The sequence below is a fragment of the Sparus aurata genome, chromosome 18, assembly GCF_900880675.1.
Source record: "Sparus aurata chromosome 18, fSpaAur1.1, whole genome shotgun sequence".
Classification (NCBI taxonomy): domain Eukaryota; kingdom Metazoa; phylum Chordata; class Actinopteri; order Spariformes; family Sparidae; genus Sparus; species Sparus aurata.
This window is the reverse complement of record NC_044204.1, coordinates 2267594-2280193: the sequence shown is the minus strand read 5'-3', so window position 1 is coordinate 2280193 and position 12600 is coordinate 2267594.

Sequence of the window (12600 nt, the reverse complement as noted above, 5' to 3'; positions counted from 1 at the left end):
CCAAAAAAAACAACAAAATGTGCCATAAACTAGAAGAAATTCAGCAATCCTTTGAAGCCTACTATAAGGACTTAAATACCTTACCTGACAAAGCTGATGACTCAGTAATTGAGGAGTTCTTAAAATCTCTGGATCTTCCCTCGATAGAAGAACATCAGAATAATGCACTGACTGCGGAGATAATCACAGCTGAACTGGGTGACACTGTTTCTCGAGTGAAGACCAATAAAACACCGGGGTCAGATGGGTTTGTTAGTGAATGATACAAAACATTCAAGCCTGAGTTGACGTTGCTGCTCCTCAGATACTTTAACCACACCCTTAAGGAAGGCCAGTCGCCCCAATCTTGGAACAAGGCAGTAATATCAATCATTCCTAAGGAAGGTAAGGACAAGGGAGAATACAGTTCATATAGGCCAATATCTATTTGAATATGGACTATGAACTATTTGCCTAATTATGGCCAAAATGATAGAACACACTGTCTCTGAAATGATATACCCAGATCAAACAGGGTTTGTCCGAGAAGGACAAACACGGGAAAATATTAGACAAACACTCCATGTGGTGGACTATGTGGTCAAGGAAGATATTAGTGCAACGCTGATCAGTTTAGATGCAGAGAAAGCGTGTGATTCGGTTGGGTGGGGCTATCTTTACCAAGTACTGCAACGTTTTGCCTTTAATGAAAAATCTGTTCAATGTATTAGATCACTTTATTGAAACCCCACTGCTAGAATAAGAATCAACAGCCACCTAACACAACCCAAATTAAATATAAGATCCTACAGTTACCTGCCCCCTTATTAAACCATATTGGCAAGAACTCGCCAGAGAAATACGGACAATCTTTGGTCTATAATTTGATTTCTCGTTTGTTACACTGTATCTGGATAAAATCCCAGTTGGACTTATGGTCCAGGACAACAATTTCTATAAAGTGCTCTTGGCTGCGAGCAAGAAGGCCATCACACGGAAATGGCTGCAGACAAATCTGCTATCAAGGAATGACTGGATCACCATTGTTATTGAAATACAATGCATGGATAAAATGACCTTCTTAAGACTACAGACTGAGCAATATACAAAGTACTGGGAAATGTGAACATCATATTCTTTGAGGTGTAACTCATCGTCTGTGTGTATGATCACTCTATTTTGCACTAATCTATGGCCTATGTCAATTAAAAAAAACAGAAAACTTTTATAAAAATAAAGTTTAAAAAATAAATGAATGTGCATTACTAAAAGTAAGATCTGTTTGTAGTTTCACCTTTTTATGTTGCGTTTCACTTCTTCCACCACATCTCAGAAAATTGTTGAACAAACGACTAATTGTGTTTCCCAACATCCAAACTGTTTTTTTTCGTTCTGATTGAGGGAAGTTTTGAGTTTTGAGTTTGTGTGACAATCATCGGCGCGTTACGACGGCCTGCAGGCTTCTTTCATCCTCACTGAACATCTGTAACATCTTTAGTTTTCTCATTTCACTGGGGAGACTTTAAAGGGTGGTAAAAGGAAGAAACTATTTCAGATTATGAAGTACGCAGGAATTTACACAGGCAGGAAAAAAAACCTTACACAATGCTTAATATAAAAGGAGCACATGGAAATAAGTATATAGTTATAAAATATTAATTGGTGAGAGTGAAATGAAATGTTTCCCATCATCCCATTATTCAGAAGCAGAACAAGAAGTAGCAAATGATCTTTTAATGGAGTATATCAGAACTTTGTGCAAATTAATTTACCAACACAGAGTCAAATTCTGGACCCTATACAATCCTTTGAAAACCTTCAAGGGAACCCTTTGTGAACTTTTATTTAGCATTAGTAGATTAGTAGAACATAAACAAGTACAGAGTGATCTCAAACTCTCACACTCAAAGATTTAAGGCAGCAATTCAGCTCACACTTTTAAGTTGAAACAGCCCAAAATGATGTACAGTGTATTGTAATATGTATTGTTTGTAAATTGTTTGTGCAGTGTGTGTGTGTGAAGTTTAATGTTAGACGCAGCATCCTAACGCATTTATTGTCATCACTGGGGATTTTAATCACGTCTCACTGGACAAAACCCTCCCAACATTTCACCAGTATGTTGACTGCCCCACCAGAGACTGTAACACACTGGATCTGTTGTATGCAAATGCTAAGGATGCATACAGTCCCACAGCCCTCCCCCCTCTTGGAAGATCTGACCACAACCTGGTCCTGCTGACCCCTAAGTATATCCCCCTTGTTCAGCGGCAGCCTGTCCTTACTTGGAGCGTGAGGAGGTGGACTCAGGAGGCTGCTGACGCACTACAGGACTGCTTTGAGTCGACAGACTGGGATGCACTTGTTGAGCCACATGGAGAGGATCTCGACAGCATGACCGGCTGCATCACAGAATACATCAGGTTCTGTGAAGAAACAGTCGTGTGCTTTGGAAGACTTCCTGCCTGGTTCCTGTTCCAAAGAAGTCAACACCATCAGACCTCAATGACTATCGACCAGTGGCCCTCACATCTTACATCATGAAGGTGCTGGAGAGACTGGTTTTGGCCAACCTGAGTCCGCAGGTGAGAGCCCTGCTAGACCCTCTGCAATTTGCTTACCAGCCCCACTTGGGAGTTGATGACGCTGTCATCTACCTGCTGCAACGAGCCCATTCGCACCTGGATGGTGGAGGAGGCACTGTGAGAATCACATTCTTTAATTTCTCTAGTGCTTTTAACACCATTCAGCCACTGCTACCGGGGGAGAAGCTGCGGGTGATGGGTGTAGACGACACAATGATCTCCTGGATTACTGACTACCTGACAGGCAGGCCACAGTTTGTCCGTATGGGCAGTGTTCTGTCTGATGCGGTGGTTAGTGATACAGGAGCTCCACAGGGGACTGTACTGTCTCCTTTCCTGTTCACCTTATACACCACTGACTTTCAGTACAACACCGGGTCGTGTCACCTGCAAAAGTTTTCTGACAACTCGGCTGTTGTTGGGTGTATAAGTGAGGGACAGGAGGAGGAGTACAGGGCACTGGTAGACAACTTTGTGGAGTGGACTGGACAGAATCACCTGCAGCTGAACATCAGCAAGACCAGAGAGATGGTGATAGATTTCAGGGAGAAGAGGAAGACGGCTTTCCAACCTCTGTGCATTCTGGGAAGGGATGTGGAGGCGGTGGAGGATTACAAGTACCTGGGTGTTACCATCAACCACAGACTGGACTGGAGATCTAACACTGAAGCTGTTTACAAGAAGGGGATGAGCAGACTTTACTTCCTGAGGAAGCTGAGATCCTTCAACGTGTGCAGCAAGATGTTGGAGATCTTTTATCAGTCTGTGGTGGCCAGTGTACTTTTCTTTGCTGTGGTTTGTTGGGGAAGCAGCATCGGAGCCAGCGACACCAACAGACTCAACAAACTGATCAGGAAGGCTGGCTCTGTGATTGGCTGCAAACAGGACACTCTGGAGGCTGTGGTGGAGAGGAGGACACTGAAAAAACTGTTATCCATCATGGATAATCCTCTCCACCCTCTCCAACTCACACTGGTCAGACAGTGGAGCACCTTCTCCGGAAGACTGCTTCAGCTTCGCTGTCGTAGCAACAGATACAGGAAATCTTTCCTGCCACAATCCATCACTTTATACAACAACTCTCTCACCTCTGCCTGACAGAGAACTCTGGTCTCTCTACTGTTTTGTTGTATATATTATTATTGTTATAGTATATTTTGCATATTTTGTTTTGTTGTATATATTATTATTGTTATAGTATATTTTGCATATTTTGTTTTGTTGTATATATTATTATTGTTATAGTATATTTTGCATATTTAGTTTTGTTGTATATATTATTATTGTTTATTGTTTATAGCACACTGTGCACTGTATATATACACTATGTTTATATTGGATTCTATTTATGTTATGTACAAAGTGTTTTATTTGCTGACCCACTACTGCTGTAACAAAATAATTTCCCAGTCTGGGATCATTAAAGTAATTCTATCTATCTATCTATTAACCAGCAGCACAAATGCCCACTTAAATAATGTTTGATGGTGATCATTCTTAAAATATACTTTCTATGCCAAATTTTAGGCATATTGATAATGATGAAACACATTCAATACAAATGTGGAATTGTCATCCATCTTAGTAATCATTTCCTTCATACATTCAAACATAAACTGGTATCCAGAGGAAATATCTCCTAGTACTTTATGGGATTCTGCCAAGGCTGTGATCAGAGGGAAGCTTATAATGTGGTCGTCAATAAGGAAAAAGGAAAACAGAAACAGTAAAAGGATTTAATGGACAAATTAAAATATTTAGAAACGAAATATATGGAATGCAACAACCTCCACTTGTTGAATCAAATAAACACAATAAAACAAGAAGTAAATAAAATGTATGAAAGCCAAATGGAGATGAAGGCAAAATTCATAAAACAAAGCTGTTACAAAACAAAGGAGGACGGATCGAAAGCCAAGAAGTTACTGGCATGGAGAATGCGCCAGCAACAAGCCGAAAGGTCTTTCACAAAATCAAAGATCCCCTTACCAGTGGGATATGTCATAGATTAGAGGAAATACAATATCTTTTGAACAATACTATAAGGATTTATACGCAGCCCAGGGGCGTCGAACCTACTCAAACAAAATTAAATAATATCACAAAAGATATAAGTACCAGGAATGGACGGTACCCTGTGGAATGGTACAAAACATATAGAAACTTAAGATCACCATTACTTCTGAAATGTTTCAACTATACTCTGAAAGAGGGAGAGGTGCCCATCTCAGGGAAGCAAGATATAATATTTGTAATAGCAAGAATAGGCAAGGATAAGACTGAGTGCAGCTTATATAGAACAATATCAATTCTACACATAGACTATAGATTATATGCTTCAAAGATTAAAGTACATAATTCCAGACCTAACTGATCCTGACCAAACAGGACCTGTTAAAAATAGACAGACACTTGGGAGAAACAGAGAAGACAAAACAGAGAAATTGAACTATTGGACAAAGGATGATCCCATGAATATTTGGTTCGGGCAATGCAAAAAGTTAAAATTGGAAAAAAAAATGCATGAACACTAAGATAGGTGGCACATGACAGTGACTTTACACCTGCACAGCTGGATGAAAGATAGAGGCAATGGACCTCAGAGGAGTTACAGCATCCTGCCTCATCAGACGGCTTCCATCAGCTGACAGATTCCTTCTATCTAGAGAGACAGGACTTCTTCAGATATCTGCAGGTTAGGCACCACTTCAACAAAAATATGAGAGTCTCTCAGGAAAGCGAAAAAAATCCGATTAATGTAGCCAGATAGATACAAATTCAATCTGCACAGAAAATTGTTTTTTTCATATGTGGCTCTGACAGGGAAGAACTGGCGCAAAGTCCGTGTAAAGCAAATTCCGGCATTTTCTTCTAAACACATTAAAAAGGTCATAAATGTATTTCCTTAAAACATGTAAAAAGCCATTCAACCATTTAGAATTTAATTTTGGAGCTAGGCTCACAAACTGTGTTTCAAAATTTCTGTGCATAAACCCGGCCCTGCTGCAGAAGCGGTATAAATACATTCAGCGCATTAGCTTCGGTGGTTTTTCCGCTTGCTCTCGAGTCTTGGATAGCATCTCTTAGAATATTTTGCAGCTAGCTAGCCAGTCAACCAGTCAGCTAAACAGTCATGTCTTCTCTACATCGCTCGTGCATCTTTCCTGGATGCCACAGTGTGCAGGGTAACGGCTCAGTTAGCTTATTTAAGTTTCCTACGGACGACAATGTAAGGAAACGGTGGATCGATTTTGGCAAGAGGAGCTAACGTTACTGTGGAGAGTTCACAAATCACAGCCAACACCTGTCTCTGCAGTGTCCACTTTACCCCCGGTAGTTACAGCAACTGTCACCAGGTAATGTCTGGATATCTGCAGAGTCCTTTGACGCTGGTCAGTGGGGCCGAACTGACCCTCTCCGTCCCCGGCTTGCATCCTCCCATCCCGCCTTATGTGCCTGCCTGCGACCGTCCCGCCGACAACAGGTGCTCTCATTTCTGCCACCAGCATTACGTGCCCGCCAGAGAGTGTAAGTAGAGTTTAGATTCTCTGCCCGAGCCTGACCCTGGCCGATATTTCCCGTCAATATCCTCGGGCCGGGTCGGGCCGGCCCTTGATCAAGCATTTGTGTGTGTGCGTGTTTTTTTTTAATAACTCAAAATAATGACTGTATTTCCAGCTACAAAAGGCGCATCTCTCTCCTCCCTCCATGTTGTTTGTGCCGCTGCGTGGTTTTACATGTGAGTGAGCAGTAGCGCAGAGATCCAAAAGTAGCTGGAGGTATGTCGATTGCTGCTCAGCGGCATTTACCGACCAGACTGGCATACAGATTCTCGGAGTGGTATTTTGCTATTATGCTGCTGTTATTCCACCGACACATGGCGGTATGTGCCGCTTAAGACTGTATGGCACTGAGAGACTGTTGGATGGGTACCGCTCCCTGATGAATATGCAAATATAATGCCACTGGGCTGGTTTGACGACAAGTACTGCCGTAAATGTATATATAAAAAAATTCTTTATTGACAATGCTAACTTAACACATTACCGTAAGTAAAGGAACATTTGTATGTTGGTGGGATGTAGGCATATAGACAGTAATTACACGTTGAACTCTTGCGATATGATAGTAAAGTAATATGTCTACATTTCTGCCTATAAACTAGAAAGAGCTAGCCTTAGCTAATATGGCTAATGTTAGCCCAGCCACTGTAGCCAGTCTGACTAATCGATAGCAGAAAGTTTGAGCCAACCAACAAAACAATACTTAGTGACAGGTTTTCATTATTAGGAGAACACAATAATACATTTCTTCATACAAAATCTACTTCGCAGGACATAAACCATTGTGGCATATTATGTATCATGTTCACAAGTTTCTGCTATCGATTAGTCAGACTGGCTATGGTGGCTAAGGCTAACTCTTTCATTAGCTTTATGTTGTTTATAGGCAGAAATTTAGACATAATGTGTTAAGTTAGCATTGTAAATAAAGACAAAAAAAATGTATACATTTATGGCAGTACTTGTCGTCAAACCAGCCCAGTGGCGTTATATTTGCATATTCATCAGGGAGATTAAAGGTTCAGTCTCTCTGTGCCATAACAATCTCAAGCAGCACATACCGTCATGTGTTGGTGGAATAACAGCGGCATAATAGCAGCATACCACTCCGAGAATCTTTATGCCAGTCTGGGAATCGGTATATACCACTCCGAGAACCTTTATACCACTCCAAGAATCTTTATACCACTCCGAGAACCTTTATACCACTCCAAGAATCTTTATACCACTCCGAGAACCTTTATACCACTCCAAGAATCTTTATACCACTCCGAGAACCTTTATACCACTCCAAGAATCTTTGTACCACTCCGAGAATCTTTATACCAGTCTGGGAATCGGTATATACCACTCCGAGAATCTTTATACCAGTCTGGGAATCGGTATATACCACTCCGAGAATCTTTATACCAGTCTGGGGATCGGTATATACCACTCCGAGAATCTTTATACCAGTCTGGGGATCGGTATATACCACTCCGAGAATCTTTATACCAGTCTGGGGATCGGTATATACCACTCCGAGAATCTTTATACCAGTCTGGGGATCGGTATATGCCGCTGAGCAGCAATTGACATACCTTCAGCCACTTTTGGATCTCGGCGTCACTCTGAGTGAGTTGTCCTCGTGGTGAAAACGTGACTTCTCACGCACGTGACGTCACACCCCGAGACGCAAGAAGAAAGCAAAAATATATATTTTTACTAAGGAAAATGACAAAAATAATAGTAACGCACAGTGATTTGAATAAGTAACTTTAATCTGATTAGTGGTTTGGAAATATTATCGCGTTAGATTACTCCTCACTGAAAAAAGTGGTCAGATTAGAGTAACGCGTTACTGGCATCACCGATTGTGTAGTTTAAGTGCAACATGGAGCTTGAGAACGTCTGTTATAACAGCCCACGTATTAAAAAAATGTCGGGTCATGATTTTACATCATGCATCCTGTCATGCCCATGTAATGTTAGCAAATGTTATTGCATTTAATCATGACATGGCCTCACTCCCTGAGCAGAGTCCATCTGACAGCACAATGATAATCCACCGGTAATATTTTATGTGCACCAATATAGCTATGACAAGGAATTATATGTAGACTGGGGTTTTACGGTTGTGTGTAATGTAAAACATGGACTGTGAGGAACGAGGCTGAGCACTATTAGTGTCTGACTCAGAGTCAGTTTCTGGCTCTGATGGCTCAAGCAGGTAGGGCTGGGTCTGTACGATGACGCTGCTAGCTTCCATTGTTACTGTAAGTTACGTCCTTGTACAGTACACGGAGGAGGATCCCCTCCCTGCGTGGGCGTGGCTCCAGCGCCTCTATCTGACATGCCCCCAGCGTTTCACAGCAGAGAGAAGTGCTTGTTTTGCCATGATTTTGAGACCTAATTTTATATACTTTTATCAAATTTGGCTCAGTGGTCAATGACACATGTTTCTGTGGTGTGACAAACTCATAACACAAATTTATTTCTGCTTTACAAGGACTTTAACATCTGTAATACACATGTAACTACTTCACGTCAATGGAGAGAATCTTAGTGGAAGAACATTAAGAGTGGCGAACCAGGACAGGGTCACTGCTGGGTTAACATCCCTTTGTTCTGATGTTGACCCAGGTGTGGTCCACATGCCTGAACCAGTGTCTAGGAGCAGGTCCTGTGAAGGTCATCGGGGCTCTGCTCTCAACTTCTTCCATTAAGAGGTTGGATACTCATGTGCACACCGGTGAGCCCAGGGCCCAGCTGTGCTTCTGTTCTGTCTGTAGTAACCTTCACTGACTGGAAGTAGGTAGTCGTTAGACAGAGGTCCAGTAAGACACAAATGTGGTCTGGGGAGAAGTCTGGAGTCTGAAGTCATTGTTTGGTCTGGGCCCAGTGTTGTCTCTCTCACCTTGTTGGTGATATCCTGTGAGTTTTCATGTCTTGTTGAATGCAACTGACCAAAAGCCTCTTGGATGAGAGGTGAACCGTCAACAGCAAACTGAAACAAGTCCAGTTGACCACGATACAGAACCTAGATTTACCCTGACCTTGATGACTAAGAGCCTTCATCAATATGGATGTGCACTTATTTTTGCCAAAATCAGTTAGATATATCACTATATCTAGAATAAATATTAAATTAATCATGATGGGGAAATCATTTTATATAGTTGAGACTTTGAGATGAGGGGACAGGAAGCGCTAACATGCTAACATGATAACATGATAACCGATTTCTGAGTTTTAGTACAACTCAAAGTTAATTGACCCCCTCCAGCAAATCAGAATGGAGTATTCAGTCAGATGCTTGAGTAAGTCGTATATAAAACTTCCTCATACGAAAATGAGTGAACAGCTCGTCTGCCAGCGACCCCCAAACCAACATTATGTGAACTCAAATAATAAATAATGTAATAAAGCACCACTGAAGACTGAAGTTGCACAGGGACAAATAAAATCAACACAAAATAAATGCTGTCAGAGGAAAACTTTATTGTATTCATTTCAAATCCTTCAGTTTGAACATGTTTGAGTCATTTGAATACACAATTCAAACAGAGGAAGAGGATTTCCAGTCTCCGATCTGATCTGGCCTCTGATCAGTCTGATGTGTCTTCAAACCGTTCTGTCGACAGCCGTGAACAACAGTGTTTGAAAAGGCCTCAGAGAGGGCTTCACACACGCCTGCAGAGAAACACGGGCAGCGATGAGAAACACAAGGAGAAACAAACACAACATGAAGGAACAGTTTGTAGATTAAAGGAGCAGTCTGTGGATTAAAGGAGCAGTCTGTCGATTAAAGGTTCAGTCTGTAGATTAAAAGAACAGTCTGTAGATTAAAGCAGCAGTCTGTAAATTAAAGGAGCAGTCTGTAGATTAAAGGAGCAGTCTGTAGATTAAATGTTCAGTCTGTAGATTAAAGGAACAGTCTGTAGATTAAAGGAGCAGTCTGTAGATTAAAGGAGCAGTCTGTAAATTAAAGGTTCAGTCTGTAGATTAAAGGAGCAGTCTGTAGATTAAAGCAGCAGTCTGTAAATTAAAGGAGCAGTGTGTAGATTAAAGGAACAGTCTGTAGATTAAAGGAACAATCTGTAGATTACAGTTTTTCTCGATTGTTTACACACATTTTCTGAAAGCATGCCTCATGCTCTCAGAACTCTACACACAAATCAAAAATCACACACACAATGGGCAAAACCCCTCAATTCTCCTTCAAAATTAAACTTTACATTCAAAACAATGTTATTTCTTCTCAAAATGGTATTTTGTTTTTAAATGACACACACAAACAATCAAATGAATAGACATTTATAAGAACCAGTTGAACACTATGTGCTCAATGTAAAACACCATGATGAATGGAAAACACTTCTTCATTCATCATAATGACTTAGGCCTCTTTTGTTCAGTTACACTTACTACAGACAGTACATACATAAGTGTGATGTAAAATATTTGAGAATATTGTTTTTATACTCAGAACACACAAATACACGGTAACAGGTATATTTTATTTTTCCCACAAAAACAATGTACACAGTGTACATCCAGTGTGTATACAACAATATACGGTCTACATACAAAACAACAGAAGAAATTACTGTACACAGTTACAGTAAAAAAAAAACAAAAAAAAAACTGTGCAGCATGATCTCTTCTGTTTCGGTCTGGCCACAGCACCTCATCCACATCACAAGCAATGTTTTCCCTGGCCAAGCACCAAGAGAAATATCACCTAGCATGGTGAATCCAGCCATGAAAAGCACCAACTGCTATATATCCACATGCATCTTCCATAGCTTGGAGAAGGGGTATACGCATTTGTGGATTTGTGGAATTCGGTCATACACTTTACAAAAAATTCTCAATAGGATTGATGAATGGAGAATATGGAGGGAGGTAAACAACTATAAAGCATTGGTGGGCAGTGAACCAGTTACAAACCAGAGCAGCCCAGTGGAAACTTACGTTGTCCCAAATGACAACGTACCTGAGCTGATCTGGTGGAATGAGTGTGTTGTGTAGGGTGTCTAGGTGTTTGCCCATTTGATGAGTCAGTACGCATACTAACTTTAACTTTAGAATTTTGAATGACAGAGTGTTCCTTGTGAAAACAAGAGATTTTCTTCATGAAAATTGTGCCAAATGCAGAGAATTGTGTGTAGTGTTTTGAAAAAAGTGTGTTTTAGAACTGCAATTTGAGTGTAAAGCAGGAACTGTGCTTGTAGTTTAGCAGAATTGGTTCAGGGGGTTGGTGCATCAGTTACATGTTGTTGTCATTGTGTCTCAAGTACCAGTTTTTGTGTGTAAACAATTGAGAAAAACTGTAAAACAGCAGTCTGTAGATTTAAGGAACAGTCTGTAAATTAAGGGGGCAGTCTGTAGATTAAAGGAACAGTCTGTAAATTAAGGGGGCAGTCTGTAGATTAAAGGTTCAGTCTGTAGATTAAAGGAACAGTCTGTAGATTAACGGTTCAGTCTGTAGATTAAAGGAGCAGTCTGTAGATTAAAGGTTCAGTCTTTAGATTAAAGGAGCCGTCTGTAGATTAAAGAAGCATTAGATTAGAGAGAAAGATATTTATTGATGGATTTTAAACAAACTAAATCATCAAACTTTATTTGTTTCATGACTGAACAACACAATTAATCTATTTTACTTTATTTATATGTGGCGGACCCTGCCAACTTTTCTTGCTTCAAAAAGTGTTATATGCGTGCATGTGTGTGTGTGCATGTGTGTGTGTGTGTCTGTACGTACCAGGCACAGGTGTAATACATCTCCACAAACACGTTGAACGAGCCTCTACAGGATAACCATGAATTTTTTAACACACTTATATTGACGCTGAATTTACAGGATTGCTTGCCGTGACAGCTGGAAACAGAGTGGAGATGTGATCAGAACCAGAACTGGACTGCACATCTGTATGTCTGCTGTAGTTCTCGTTTCACTGCCCCTATTTTTGTCCCATAATCACCATGTTATTTTGTCTTCAAGTGGACAAACATAAATAATTTAAATGATGTTTCCTCACAGTTTCTCCACGGTAGCAGAAAGAGCTCTCCTTGAGTGGCAGGGCTTGTAGTTGGGGCCTGGCCTGGGTTCTCCTTTTAAGCATTTTTTCCCCCCGAGCTCGAACGAAATATATGTCAGCCTTTTCTTCTTGCCAATTTCTAGAGAAGAGAGGAGTGTGAAGTGTCACGCAATGAAGACATCATTTCATTTGGTCACAAGTTGTATTTCGTGGTCAATTCAGTTCAGTTCACTTTGATTGACGGTGTGATGCCTCGGCCAGTGAGCACCTTACTATGCTACCAACAGTGGTACTTTAGCTCCACCCGCTGGTCAGCAAGAGCCTTACTGAAAGTGAACACTGTGAACTGGTCCAAATACCACAAACTGTCATTTCATTTCACTGTGTTACACACAGAAGTTATATAAACACAAGAGAAAACAGAGGTTATTCCTTTCTATATATGACATG